This window comes from Gossypium hirsutum, chromosome D04 (genome assembly GCF_007990345.1).
Source record: "Gossypium hirsutum isolate 1008001.06 chromosome D04, Gossypium_hirsutum_v2.1, whole genome shotgun sequence".
NCBI classification, from domain to species: domain Eukaryota; kingdom Viridiplantae; phylum Streptophyta; class Magnoliopsida; order Malvales; family Malvaceae; genus Gossypium; species Gossypium hirsutum.
Window position 1 is genome coordinate 8277111 of NC_053440.1, and position 15564 is coordinate 8292674.

At 29.9% G+C, this 15564-nt stretch overlaps 1 long non-coding RNA gene across 11 annotated transcripts; it reads left to right on the top strand.

The window, feature by feature from the left end:
• The first annotated feature begins 7725 nt into the window (after positions 1–7725).
• Positions 7726–10320, top strand: LOC107900234 (uncharacterized). Of its 11 annotated transcripts, none has more exons than XR_005912411.1 (7): positions 7737–7909; positions 8029–8080; positions 8300–8391; positions 8491–8587; positions 8713–8951; positions 9029–9119; positions 9197–10320. It is a non-coding gene; the product is annotated as an uncharacterized lncRNA (long non-coding RNA). The 11 variants fall into 11 exon arrangements; XR_005912409.1 differs by having other exon boundaries at positions 7739–7909; positions 8878–8951; XR_005912413.1 differs by having other exon boundaries at positions 7745–7909; positions 8558–8587.
• The last annotated feature ends 5244 nt before the right edge of the window (positions 10321–15564 follow it).

The following is a 15564-nucleotide window of genomic DNA, read 5'->3' on the forward strand; positions in this document are numbered from 1 at the left end:
AAAATAATCACAATCCAGTAAGGTAGGACACGATCTTTCTCGAGAATCATGAATGCCAAATATTTAAAAATTTAAAAAAACGATTTTAATGCTTTGACGAAACCAAAATATATGTTCTTTGAAAGCATGATAAAATGTTAATGCATATATATATGTATACAAAAATCGTGAAAATGAATCAATAATAAAATATACTTACATTTTAGAAATAATAAACATAAAAATGTATAAACATAATATATTAGTAGATCATGAAAGTATGGATATACAGGTATATAAAAAAATGCTTATAATATTTTGAATGGTGTATGAATATATATATTATAAAAATATATATATGTATAAAATGTAAAATATAGAAAATGTATGAATATTATAAAATATAAATGGATATATGTGTATGTATATATTTATAAAACTATGAAAATAAAATAATAATAAAATATATAAAGTATACGTATGTGTTTAAAAACATTTAAAATACATACACATATATATATTAACCTACATATGCTTGCATATATATAAGTATAATAATAATATAATAACAACAATCATAATAATAATAACAAATAATATAATATAGTAAAAAAGGACTAATTTAAACTTTAATCAGATATTTGGGGCAAATTTGCAAATAAATAAAATGCGAATGGACCAATTAGAACACGCAATCGACAGTGGAGGACCAAAAGGAAAATTAATCCCTCCTTCCAAAACGCTGCGCAGCAACACGGGTTAGATTGAAACAGAAATAAAATGCGCAGTAAAATTTAAAAAAAATAAAAAAAAAATTAATTTAAAAACACCATAAAATCATGAGGACTAATTACGTAAATAGTCCATTTAGAAGAAATGCGCGGATCCTTCCCGGGTCGGATCGGGCTGCACACGGGCATGGCCTATACGGCGCCGTTTTGGGGCCACTGAAACAGGCCCCAAACGACGTCGTTTCAAGCCCTATAAAATCCCCATTTTAAAACCCTAAAACATTCTCCTCCTCTGCCATATTTGTGTTTGCGCCGCAGCCTCCCTTTCTCTGCCGTCCCAATTCCATCTCCAATCGGCCACAATGACGACGGCGCCTCGACGGCGCGCTACCACTGGTAAGAACCTTTCTCCTTCTTCTTTGCTTCGTTTTATTCGTTTTAAAAAACAAGAAAGAAAATAAAAAGAACAAAATAGTAAAAAGAAAAGAAAAACGGAGCCAACTAATTACCTTCAAAATTGTTTTTGATTTTTCGGTTTCGTATTCCTTCAATATTTTCAATACCATATTTTCTCCCCTTTTACAGATTTCTCTTTGGCTTTAATAGCCGAAAATAAAAATCAACAACTTTCCCCCCATTTGTTTGATGTTTTCGGTTCTTTTTGTTGTAGGTACGGGCATTGTGCGAGGTGTGCTCAACGTGTGGGGCTATTGAACGTGGGTGGTTGCTGCACCAGGGGCGGTTGCTGCGACGTGGGGCGTGCGGCGCCAAACTGCTGCTTAGGGTTTCTGTACCTTTAGGCCAATTGGGCCCTGTAATTGGGTTAAGCTTGGCCCAAGTTTTATTGGGTTTAATTGTATTTAATTTGGGCTGTGCAAATGATTTTGGGTTGGTCTTTTTTTGAATGGGCCGGGCAAAAATGGGCTATTACAATAAGGACTTAGTTATTCAATTATACTATGAATATCATTTTATTTATGAATTATTCATAAGTTGTCTGATATGTTCGGTAATGTCTTGTAATCCTGTTCTGGCGACTGTTCGGGGTTAGGGGGTGTTACATATCTGCACAAATGAATGATTCATCCACCAGTATTCGACAAACATCTACTCGACCAATGGTTTATCCACAACATATTAACAGCTTTTATCTGCGCAGACGGATGGTTCATCCACGAATGTACTTTTATCCTTAGCAATTCATCTGCAATGATCAGTGGTTTATCCACAACGTGGTGTAAAGGTAGAGGAGTTCTGGGGAATTCTTACTGTGGTGTGTAGCGGTGGGGTAGGAACATTTTTACTATTAAGCCAAACTTGCATTACATTCATAAGAAAATTACATGGCTACGAACATTGAAATATTTTGTTGATTGGTTGATCTAAATTACCGATATTATGTATTGCTAATTAATTATGATTTATTCTATGAGTTGATATTCTGCATGACTTGTCTATTGTCTGCACTGGTTCCCTTATGACGGAACTCACATTAAGCTTCATAGCTCACTCCCCCTTTATGTCCATCTTTATAGATAACCCACCAGGTTAGGATGTGGACACGACATACAGAGGGCTCGAAAACGTATTATTTTTATGAAAGTATTATTAGGCTTATTTTTATAATTTATGTTATTTCAGAACTATGTTGTTTTATTTATTTTGTGGCATGAGACTCATATTTAGGGTTTATTTAGCATGCATAACATTTAACTTAATTTTAAAACATGATTTTTATTTAAGGCATGAAAAACAGTTTTATTTAAACCAAGTAAAAATCACCTTTCTATTACCAGATTAAAATTAAAAAATTGTGAGTAATAAATAAATAGAAAAACTAAGTAAATTTTCCTTAAAAAAGTCACTGTTACTTGGGAAAGTTAAACTAAAACGTTTTTTTTATAACTCGTCAGCTTTTTTGAAAATATGACTAAATTTTCTTCTAAAATAAACAAATATTTTAAATTGACTGTTTTATAAATCCCGATCGTACTAGGCCATCTCGGTGACCGATGTAATCTCCTGAATTCGGGTCTAACGTCTAGGACGAGTTGGGGAGGCTACAATCTAAATCTACAAAGTATGTGTAGTACACAAACCTTCTATTATATTTGACCTATTTTAAAAAATATATATTTAAATTTAATATGTAAATTCAACATATGATTATTATAAAAGTATAATAATCAATAAATGTTGGGTGCAGTGGTAAGGCACATTGCACTCTTAAGGGAGAACGCAAATTCAAACCTGGGAGACAACATTATTAGACGGGATAACTATAAACCTCAAACATGAATCGTAAAATAAAAATGAAGGTTATCAGAAAAAAAATTATAAAACTATAATTCTACTCCTCCAAGTCTTTAAATCAAAAGATAATATGTGATTGCGCGCTCCATGATTGTTGCAATAAACTAAGGGTGAATAAAATAGTTTTTATATTAAAATTTAGGGTTATATATAAGGTATAATAATAAGTTTAGTCCTCAATCTTTATATTTTTTTTTCAATTTGACCCCTATTCTTTTATTGGAAGTAAATTAGAAATTTTTTAAACTAATAAGGCTAAAGGGAAAAAAAGACCTTAGTAACAAATTTTTAAAAAAATCAATTAGGCCCTTTTAAAAATTAGAAATATTAAAAAATCATAAAAATTAAAAATGAGATTTATAAAAACATAAAAAATATTTAAAAAAATAAAAATATCGGCCCAATAAAATAGTTAGATTTTAATAGGTTGGGATTGTTATTTTTTTAATAAAAATTTTATAACTTTTTTTTATATTTTTTATGATTTTTAAATCATTTTTAAATTTTAAAAGGGCTTAATTTATTATTATTTTTAAATTTGTTACTAAGGCTCTTTTGGCCCTTTAGTTTTATTAGTTTCAAAATGTTCTAATTTATTTCCAATAAAAGAGTAGGAGTCAAATTGAACAAATGTGTTGAGGGCTAAATTTGTTATTATACCTCATATATAAACACCAAAATAGACATTTAATGGTGCAATTTTATCGAATGAGCAGTTTTGCTCACTCATCTTATGTACAAGGGTTAATTTGCCCATTTTTCAATAGAGGAGTTAAAATACAATCTAGGGTATAGTACAAGGGGTTTTATGGTACTTTTACCACAAGAAAAATGATGGGATAAATATACTCTTTGGAACTTATGTTTGACTTTGATGTTCATTTCGGTACCTATGTTTTTCTTCGTTCAAATTGGTACCTATGTTTGGTTTTCATTATACAAAATGGTACCTACCAGGATAAACAATATTAACCTTTTATGTAGTCTAATGAATATTTGATATGTGACAGCGATCAAATCATCGTAATGTCATCATCCAATTTTTTTAAAAAAAAATACAAAATCTAAAACTTAATAAAAAATTATGTAAAAAATTTATAACTTTTCTAATTTTATATAAAATATGTATTTTTTTTAGCGATCAAATCATCGTAATGTCATCATCCAATTTTTTTTTAAAAAAATACAAAATCTAAAACTTATTAAAAAATTATGTAAAAAATTTATAACTTTTCTAATTTTATATAAAATATGTATTTTTTTATTTATTTATAAAATTTATTAAAAAAATTTTGACCCAATTAATATTTTCATGATTTTAATTTATTTTTTATAAAATTAAAAAATTTATGTTTATAAAAACATTTGATTTTTATATTTTTGTTTTATAAAAAAATAAACTTTTTTTATAAAATATTATGAAAATTATAAAAAGATGTGTTTATAATTATGAAGTGTTATAAATATATTTCAACCTTTTATATGTTTAATATTTTTTTTATTTACATTTGATATAATTTTAATTTTTAAATTCTTATATAATTTTCAGATGATGATATCATTGTAATGTCATCATTGTTACATGTCAAGTGTTAAGATTCATCATGTATCAATTATTCATTGAACAACATAAAAAAATTAACACCACTTGTCTTAAGTACCATTTTGTGTAATGGAAGCTGAACATAGATATTAAGGCTAGTTGTATGTATAAAATATAAAATATAAAATATATATTTTATTTTTAAAAAAATAATTGTACATTTTTACAAATAATATAAAATAATATACTCTAAATATTGTATAAAATATTTTATATTGTTCAACTTATCAATTAGTTGAACCATAAATATTCATAATGTTTTTATTCATTTCAAGCTCTCACTACACCAAAACAGGCTTTTAGCGGCGTTTGAATAAAAAACACCACTAAAGATCGATCATTTGCGGCGCTGTCAGGAAAACGCCACTGGAAATAAGAATTAGCGGCGTTTTCCAGAAAGCGCCGCAAAAAACCTAAGCCCAACGACGCCGTTTACCGAGCTTTCGGGGATTTTGTGGCGTTTTTAAGAAAGCGCCGCTAATTCTCAAGGCTTTAGCGGCGTTTTTGAGAAAGCGTCGCAAAAAAACCTAAGCCCAACGACGCCGTTTTCTGAGCTTTCGTGGATTTAGCGGTGTTTTTAAGGAAGCGTCGCTAATGCTCAGGGCTTTAGCGGCGTTTTTGAGAAAGCGCCGCAAAAAAACCTAAGCCCAACGATGCCAATTTTTGAGTTTTTCGGGTGTTTAGTGGTGTTTTTAAGAAAGCGCCTCTAATGCTCAGGGCTTTAGCGGCGTTTTTGAGAAAGCGCCGCTAATGCTCAGGGATTTAGCGGCGTTTTTGGGAAAGCGCCGCAAGAAAAACTAAGCCAAACGGCACCGTTTTCTGTGCTTTCAGGGATTTAGCGGCGTTTTTATGAAAGCGCCGCTAATGCTTAGGGATTTAAAATAATTTAAAATATTTGTTAAAAATGGAAAAATTAAAATACTATTATTTAAAATATTTTTAAAGTTTTTTGGATACATTAATGATTTTTTTAGTTTATATATTAAATAATTTCTTATATAATCGTAAAAAAGATAGTATTAATTTTAAAATATTGAATTAATTATCACTATAGTATATGGTTTAGAGTTTAAGGAGTAGGCCGGGGTATGGATTTAGGGTTTGGGATTTAAGGTTTAGTGGTTAAGTGTTATGCTTTAGGGTTAGTGGGATTTAATGGTTAGGGGATTTGGGGGTTAGGGATTTAGGGGTTAGGGTTTTAACGGTTAGGTTAGAGTTTATGTTTATATTAATTAGTTTTATTAATTTTTATATTAAATATGCTCTTATATATTTCTAAAATAGATAATAATAAATTTAATTTATTGAAATTATGAGTATATAGTTTATATTATTTAAGAGATATATAATAGATAGATGATCACTTTATGCATGTAGATTGATACATGTATCAAATACTTTTAAATAAATTTTTTTGGATGGTATTTTAAGGAGTATGGGGTATGGATTTAGGGTTTGGGTTTTGTGGTTTAAGGGTTATGCTTTAGGGGTTAAGGGAATTTAGGGGTTAGGGTTTGTTTTAGGGGTTAGGGGGGTTTAAGGGTTAGGGGTTTAAGGTTAGGGGGATTCAGGGGTTATGGGTTTAGGGTTAGGGGGATTTATGGGATATTAAATTTTATATTAAATATGTTCTTATGTATTTGTAAAATAGATAATAATAAATTTAATATATTGAAATTATGAGTATAGTATATTATTTAAGATATATATAATAGATAGATGATCACTTTATGCATATAGATTGATTGGTTAATTTAGGGTTTAAGGTTTATAATTTGTTTTCTTATTAAAATATACGATATTTATTTTGAAAGTATTTAGTTTTTTTTATAAAAATCTAATTTATAAAAAATAGTAATAATAAATGTTTTATAAAATCACTTAACTAGTAATTTTTAGCAGATAAAATAAAGGATTTTTAGCATAACAAAACGACGTCGTTTTGTTCAAAATGAAATAATTTTTTGTTGCATTTTTTTATAAAAACGCCGCTATTACTTACCTTTTCCGGCGTTTTTTGTAAAAACGCCACAAAAAATCATTTCATTTTGAACAAAACGATGTCGTTTTGTTATGTTAAAAATCCTTTATTTTATCTGCTAAAAATTATTAGTTTGTGGCGTTTTTCGTAAAAACGCCGCTATTGCTTACCTTTTGCGGGGTTTTTCATAAAAACGCCACAAAAAATCATTTCATTTTGAACAAAACGACGTCGTTTTGTTATGCTAAAAAGCTTTTATTTTATCTGCTAAAAATTATTAGTTTGCGGCGTTTTTCGTAAAAACGCCACAAAAAATCATTTCATTTTGAACAAAACGACGTCGTTTTGTTATGCTAAAAATCCTTTATTTTATCTGCTAAAAATTATTAGTTTGCGGCATTTTTCGTAAAACGCCACAAAAAATCATTTCATTTTGAACAAAACGACGTCGTTTTGTTATGCTAAAAATCCTTTATTTTATTTGCTAAAAATTATTAGTTTGCGGCATTTTTCGTAAAAACGCCACAAAAAATCATTTTATTTTGAATAAAACTACGTCGTTTTGTTATACTAAAAATCCTTTATTTTATCTGCTAAAAATTATTAGTTTGTGGCGTTTTTCGTAAAAACGCCGCTATTGCTTACCTTTTGCGGCGTTTTTCATAAAAAAAGCCACAAAAAATCATTTCATTTTGAACAAAACGATGTCGTTTTGTTATTCTAAAAAGCCTTTATTTTATCTGCTAAAAATTATTAGTTTGCGGCGTTTTTCGTAAAAACGCCACAAAAAATCATTTCATTTTGAACAAAACGACGTTGTTTTGTTATGCTAAAAATCCTTTATTTTATCTGCTAAAAATTATTAGTTTGCGGCGTTTTTCGTAAAAACGCCGCTATTGCTTACCTTTTGCAGCGTTTTTCATAAAAACGCCACAAAAAATCATTTCATTTTGAACAAAACGGCGTCGTTTTGTTATGCTAAAAATCTTTTATTTTATCTGCTTAAATGAAATAATTTTTTGTGGCGTTTTTATGAAAAACGCCGCAAATACTTTTAAAAAAATTCGCGCCATGTTTTCCCGAAATTTTCGAAATCCTTAATTTTCCCCCTCAAACCCCTAACGTTTCGTTCCATTTTTCCTCTTTATTTTCTAATTTTGGGTGTTATTTATTCTATATAAATTTTTAATTATAATTTTGATCATCTTCCAAAAGAGGGAACTCGTTTTTGAAAACCCTAAGCAGAAGGAAGAAATCGAAGTGATTTTAGCCACCGCCTCTGCTCCGCCGCCAGCCATGAAGGTTCTATCTCTCAACCATGAATGTATCTTGCTTACACAAAAAAATAAGCTTTACGAAGTTTAAAATTTAACCGTGCACCCTTTTCTTTTTATTATTGTTTTTTTTCTCTTATATTTTAGCTAGAAATCGACGATGCCAGAAGAAGCTAGAAATCGACGATGACCAGAAACTGTAAGTTTCCTTGCCTATCTCTTTATATATTATGTGCTTATCTTTCAATTTTCTTTAGCTTTATTTTTGAAATGTTTTATTCCAAAATAATCAGCATTTGTAGCCAATTTTTACTTACTGTAGTATAAACTAATATCAAGCACTTTGCTTGACGAATGCAATTTTATTCATCGCAATGGGGGTTTTTGATTTGTTGTTTTTTCGTCAAATCTTTGTAAGAATCCGGTTGATGGGTTCTCGGCCGGATTGGTAGATGAAAACAATATCTTTGAATGGAGTGTTACAATTATCGGACCACCTGATACTCTTTAGTAAGTCCTCCCCGCCTTTTTTTTTTTGGTAAAGTTTCTTTCTTTCTTTTGTTATTATCATTGAAATTAGTTGTTCTTGTGCTTTTGGAATTTGTTTAGTCACAAAAGCTTGTAGCTTATGTTCCTTGTTACGTGTCTTGCCTTCCTGTTGCTTGTTATCCTCAAGTAATCTTGACATTGAATTGAGTTATTGAAGGTAACTCCCTCCTTTAAGCCTTAACTGCATTTTGGTGCTTTTTAACATTTTGCTTGTTATAATGCTACATCAGTGTTCTCCCTTGTATGTTTGATGCTCATGAGTTTTGCAAATGTGCACTGCAGATGTCTTACTGCTGGTTGGCTATGTTGCAACTATCAATCCCTTTTAATTTTCCTGTTAATTTTTTGCTTTTCACTGGCCATCTTCATGGTAGTTAGTTACTGCTGCTGGTCTCATTACTGATGGTAAAAAGTTGGGTTTTGGTATCTTATTTGAATTATTTGTAGAATTTGAATCATAAAAACATTGTCAAGTATCTTGGATCATTGAAGACAACAACTCACCTGCATATAATTCTTGAGTAAGAAACCTTACATTGTGACTGTAGTGTACTTTGAGCTGTTTGAAACTTGTACTTATTGCTTTACATGTTTGAAGGTATGTGGAGAATGGTTCACTTGCAAACATTATCAAGCCAAATAAATTTGGGCCTTTTCCTGAATCATTGGTGGCTGTTTATATTGCCCAGGTTTGTTTCTACTGCAATTTATTGCATCATTTCCCTATTAAAGTATCATTTCGATATGCTAATTACTTGTTGAACAGGTTTTGGAAGGTTTGGTTTATCTACATGAACAGGGTGTTATCCATCGGGATATCAAGGGTGCAAATATTTTGACAACTAAAGAGGCAACCTACCAACTAGTTCTCTTTTTTCTTATTTCTTGTCTATCAGGAGTTCTATTACTATTTCTGGATCAGCTTTTTTTAGTGATTTTCTTGCTGTAAATTTGATTGTGGTGGCAGAGATCTGATAGAGAACAATACCATTTGACCTCCTCATTTTTGGGGCACTTGGAGACTGGTTGAATTTGGTTCACTTCATTCATATGTTTCATTGTACTTCAGCTGCTTATGTTGTGAGAAATCTGCTAAGATAAAATAATAAATGAAGTTGAAGTTAGTCATTGTTATCCCCAGTTTGATGGGTGAATAAAGTTAGTCAAATTGGAAATTTCATCCTGTTTTTGGTGCATCCATGCACTTGGACCAACTGTTGTTGTTTTGAATACAGTTGGTCTTTGAAACAAATTATTGTTGTTTACCATATATAATTTACTTGCTGCATGGATAGATGAAATTTGGGTAGTATTTGCCTTTCTTGACTTTCTATAAATGATTTTTCCTTTTGCTAAAGACTTCCATCTATAATGTGTGAGCTAAAGTTTCTTATTGTTCTAGTTTAATGGATAATTGTTTGTTCCTCAAAATAAGATTGATGTGGTTTACTTTGTTCAATTGCATATTGGATTGTCATCTCTGTGTGTGTGTGTGTGTGTGTGTGATGCTACTTCATTTTAATTTTGTATTCATTGTATTTGTTAATGCAGGCGCCAAAGCCATCGTCTGGACCCCACAAGTTGAGGGAATGTTTGCCATTATTCTCATTCTGCGAAACAGACTGAAGTATGCTTTGACATACAGAGAAGTGATTGCTATTCTTATGCAAAGGCATGTTATGTTAGATGGGAAGGTTAGGACTGATAAGACCTACCCTGCAGGTTTTATGGGTATGTGGGACTTGACATTGTGAGCCAATTGAATACTTGTATTTTTATTCATATTATAAAGTCATATAAAGTAGGTTGAATATCTAGACTTTATTTTAAATTTTTTGTACATATTAATATTATTAAACAAAAGTTTTCACCTACACATATTACATATTTTATTTTGTTCATATTGCATATGTTATTTTTAAATAAAAAATAATGTTATTTTTGTATGTGTTTTAAAATGCAAATCTAAGATTTAAAATCGTAATTTGAAGATTGTATCTTTTAAAGAAATTATCTTTTTATGTATGATCTCATAAATCTGGTAATATTTGTGGAAAGTGCCGTTTATAATAATTTTTATATAATAATTTGTGGTGTTTTTATAATATTTTTTTTTATTTTTCGTGACCTTTAGTGGCACTTTCTCTAAACACGCCGCTAAAGGTCTTGCTCTTTAGCAGTGTTTTCGGGGAAAGCGCCGCTAAAGGTCTTGTTCTTTAGCGGCGTTTTTGGGGGAAGCGCCGCTAAAGGTCTTGTTCTTTAACGGCGTTTTTATGGAAAGCGCCGTTAAAGTTTTTGTTCTTTAGCGGCGTTTTTGGGAAAGTGCCGCTAAAAGTCATGATCTTTAGCGACGCTTATTTCTAAAAACGCCGCAAATGTTAGCGACGTTGTCAATAGCGGCGTTTTTTGTGGCACTTGTGAAAGCGCCACAAATACTTTTAGCGGCGCTAAGAAGCTCCACTAAAGGCCTAAAAAAAGACCGTTAAAAACCTGTTTTGGTGTAGTGTCTTTGTATGAAAAGTAGAGGAATTTAAATTTTTAAAAATAAAAATACAAAGACTTAATTATAAATTTATGAAAAGTAGAGGGGCTTATGACATGTTTTAACTTTAATATTAATTTAACTAAGCAAAGTTTACAATTGGAAAAAGAGCTTCATTCCCAACAAAATATTAAATTAGTAATATTAGTTAGTGTGTAAAAAACAATGCAAATTATATATTGGTGTACCTAATAACTTGTGAATTCTTGTAGAAAACTAATTAATTAATTAACAATTTTTTAAACAATTTAAAATTTCTGTTTAAAATTTTGTTTCTAATTTTTTAAGTAAACAGACAATTTAAAATAAATTATTGGTTAACAAAAGAATATGATTCTTTTTTTTTGTTTGTTTTGAAACATAATATTAATTATATTTTTAAATATTTGAATTTTAAATGTGTTTATTTAATTTATTTTTTAAATATGTTTTAAACCATTTTTAAACATATATGTAAAATTAATAAAATTAAAAATAAATATGTAGTGAATTTTTTAAGGGAATTTAATTTTAATTATGATTTAAAAAATATTTATTTTTTATGTAAACTATTTATGACGTTTGTATATGAAATGAATTTTTTAAGAAAATTTGTAAATAATTTTGTATTTATTTATGACCTTTGTGTACTTGTAATGGGCAACATTTGCTTGCAGGAAAGGGGAAGAAAGTGGAGGTGCAGATGAAAGAGAGATAATGAATGGGGTTGATCTTACAATTTGGTGCCTATGTTTGCTTTGTTGCTGATAGGTTGGATGCTTCTAGGCAAGCTCTGTTATTTTTGTTGGGTTTGGGCCGGTTCATAATTGTATTAGATTTCTATTTTGGGCTTTGTTTTTAAGTTTCTAATAATAAAATCCAGCTGAAATATCTAAAAAAATTTTTAATACAAATTCAAACTTTATATGTGGTTAATACTGTCATTGAATTCATACCCATCCTTTTTTATACCAAAAATTATTTGTTTTTTTTAAATCTTATCATAAATACTATAATTATTCAACATAATCATGAAATTAATGTGATTTTACCATAACTTAAAAATTTATTAAAAATTAGCATTTATCTCTTTTTTTATACAAAAAATTAGCATTTATCAAATATGCAATAATTAATACAAAATTTTCCTTTTTCAATTTTTTATTGTAAAATAATTATATTCAAAATTGAAGTAAAAGTTTTTTTTTCAGAAAAATGCATCCATGTATTGATTAAATAAACAAAGAAAAATAAGAGCCTAACAAAGTTGACAGAGCAAACATAAAATCAACTCTACCAATGTTAGGCTGAATCCGAAATTAGGCAACAGGCGGAGCTGGCAAGCCATCCTTGTTCAAGATAAACACCAAGGAAGATGGTGGGTGATGAATAACATTGTAATTGCTCAAGAGATTTTGCACTCAATGCGTACCAAAAAAGGGAAGAAGTCATGGATAACTGTCAAAGTGGGTTTAGAGAAAGCATATGATAGACTCTGTTAGGACTTTATTGAGGACACTTTATTGGATGTAACAGCCCGATTTTATGTCTAGTCGGAACAGTAGTTTTTGGACCACAAATCCGACGAGGAAAAAAAATGTAATGACCTGAATTTTTAGAGGTGTCGGAACGGTGATTCGAGATCACTAAATTCGACAAATAAGCAGAAAATATTATTAATTTAGTGAGTATAAGTTAAATGTGAAGTTAGGAAAATTTTTGAAATGGTGAATAGTGCACTAGAAATAAATATTAAAATAATTAGAATAAAAAATGAGGTATCGAGACCTCAGAGGTTTTAAACGGAGCCATGAATATTTTATAAATATTTGTGGAGTGTTAAAAAGTTAGTATTAAAGTTTCTTTAAGAAATTTTAAAGTTCCGATAATTAATTGAATAAAAAGGACTAAATTGTAATAAATGCAAAATTATAGGAAATGATTAAATAGCTTAAATGATAAAAGGAAGAGGGCTTAAAAGGAAAATAGGCCCAAGGTCTATTTGGGCTGGACGGCAAAGGTACAAAATCAGCAAGAAAATAAGGAGAATTAAGGGCAAAATTGAAATATTGCAATATTTACTTAATAAAGCTAGGATTGAATTGGAATTATCTAGATTTCTCTTTATTTTTCTGTATCCTCATAGCTAAAACACCATAGAAGGGTTTCCTTAAGCTGGCTCTTCATATTTTTACTGCAAGTAAGTTCAATTTTTTATTATTTCTTGAAATTTTTGTGTTTTTGTGACTTTTACAACTAGGCCCACTTGTTGAATTCATTAGTTTTTGATTCTATGAAAGAAGTTGAAAGTTGTTATGAATACATGCTGGAAGTATGTGATGATTTAGAATGGAATTAGAGTTTTAAATTGTTCATATGCTGATTTTATTGAAAGAATTGAATAGGAAGTGAATGTTTGGGACCTAATAGTAAAAGAGTTTGAAGTTAGGGTTTTATATGGAAATTCTAAATTTCAATAGTTGTGAAATAACTTATAGTGTCTAGGAAAAGTACTAATTGAGAAAAATTAGCTTAATTGAGGGGTTAATTGAGCAAGGACTGAATTGTATGAACTGTGAAATTTGGGGAAAAATGGAAATCAACATTTTGCACTAAAATTGTTTTGGACAGCAGCAGTGGTTTAAATTTGAAAAATCACCAAAATTTGTGGGAATTGAATTAGAGGGTGAATAAAATATGAAATTAAAGCTTCTTGAGTCTAGTTTCTCATAGAAGAAACGGTGTAGCAATGAAATTGTAAATTATGAGATATAATAAATTTTGTGAGACAATGTTAGAATGATTTCGGTTCCCCTGTTCTAACTTTGGAAAATCATCAAAAATTGAAGAAAAATAATTATGAGTTATAATTTATATTCTTAGAATTATTGATGAGTCTATTTTCAAAAGAAACAAACGGAAATATGATCCGATTTCTGTACAATTAGATAATTTATTTTTAGTGAAGAGTGGTCGGAATTGTCAGACAGCGAAATAGGGGAAACTTTAAATAATAAACTGTACTATTTGGCTGGAAAAAAAATTCTGAAAATTTTATGGTAAGAAGATATCTGAGTCTAGTTTCATGGAAAATTAACGGATCTTAATTTGGAGTTCTGTAGCTCCGGATAAAAATAATTTAGTGACTCTGACTCGAATAAACAGCTTTGAATATACATGTGAGTGAATAGTAAAATTATAGTTAATGTTGTTTAAGTGTGTTATACACATTAAGGATGTGGAATGGAGAGGAGGAGGAGTAAAATTGGGAAATATATGAATGATTTGTGTATAATTGGTCATATGCTTGATTATAATTGATAAACAATGAAATATAAATGATGCTTATATTTGTGCATTATTGGTCATGTTTTAAGTTCATGTGTGAAAATAAAGTTTCATAGTATGTGTGTATGGTATATTCGGTATATGATTTGGCATGAAATAATGTCATGAATGGTTTATGAATTAACACATGTTGGTAAACGTGATATATGAATAAATGTTGTGCTCATCCATGCTTATAATGCTTATGCTATATGTGTATTTGGCTAACGTATTTGGTGTATATGCTTAGGCTTTGACCAAGTAGTGGCTAGATTATGCCACGTTAAATTTATAAGTTATGCATTGAAATGGTAAGTGCTTAATTGAAAATATGCTTGTGATTATGAAAATGGTGGTAAGGTTTAAATTATGTAATCTCTAGTGAAATGGTTTATCATGTGGTTAGTTTTTTAAAAAAAAGAGTTATGTTTAAATACACTAGCTTGCGACTATAGTTGAATGATATGTTTATATCTTATGTGATGTGCATAGGAAACGAGTGTGGAAAGGTAATGAAATAGTAAGTTCATATGGCTGAAATTTAATGATTAAATGTTAATTTCATGAATTATATAATGTATGATGAGATATATTTATTGTTGAAATGAGAATAAAATAAAAATACGAAAACCGAATAAATGATCAAATTGAGCGGAACACCGAATTTGAGTACTTTTGATCAGTGACAAGTGATAAGTATTAGCTGGAAACTTTGGAAACAAATGAATCTTGCGATTTTCCAAGGGGATTCTTTTGATTTTGCCAAAATTATACAGTCTTCATGGTTTTGGGCGAGTTATATTAATTCGAGGACTGGCAAGCCTAGTGGACCTATCAGCAAACGAAGTGGGAATTGTAGGTGGAGTCCACCATCTACTGGTTCTTATAAAATTAATGTTGATGGTGCCCACAATTTGTCTTCGGGTCTTGCATCTTCAGCAGCAGTAGCGAAATATGAGCATGGTAGGTGGCTCTGGGGGATTGGGAGAAATATTGGAAGATGTGGTGTTGAACAAGCTAAACTTTAGGCTATTTATGATATCCTTCATCTAGCATGGGATTTCAAGTGGAAAGAGGTTATCGTTGAGACTGATTGCGCTTAGGCTATTAAAGGAATTCATGGTCCCCACATTCTGGCGGGTCTAATGAAAGAGCTTCCGCTTGAGCCTCGCGTTTTTCATGTTGCTCCTACTAAAGTTGTTGATCAGATCTGATTAGATAATCATCCCTTACTGTCTAATTCTAATGGTGTCTCTGTCTATTTGTAATTAACTCTCTATTTTTAC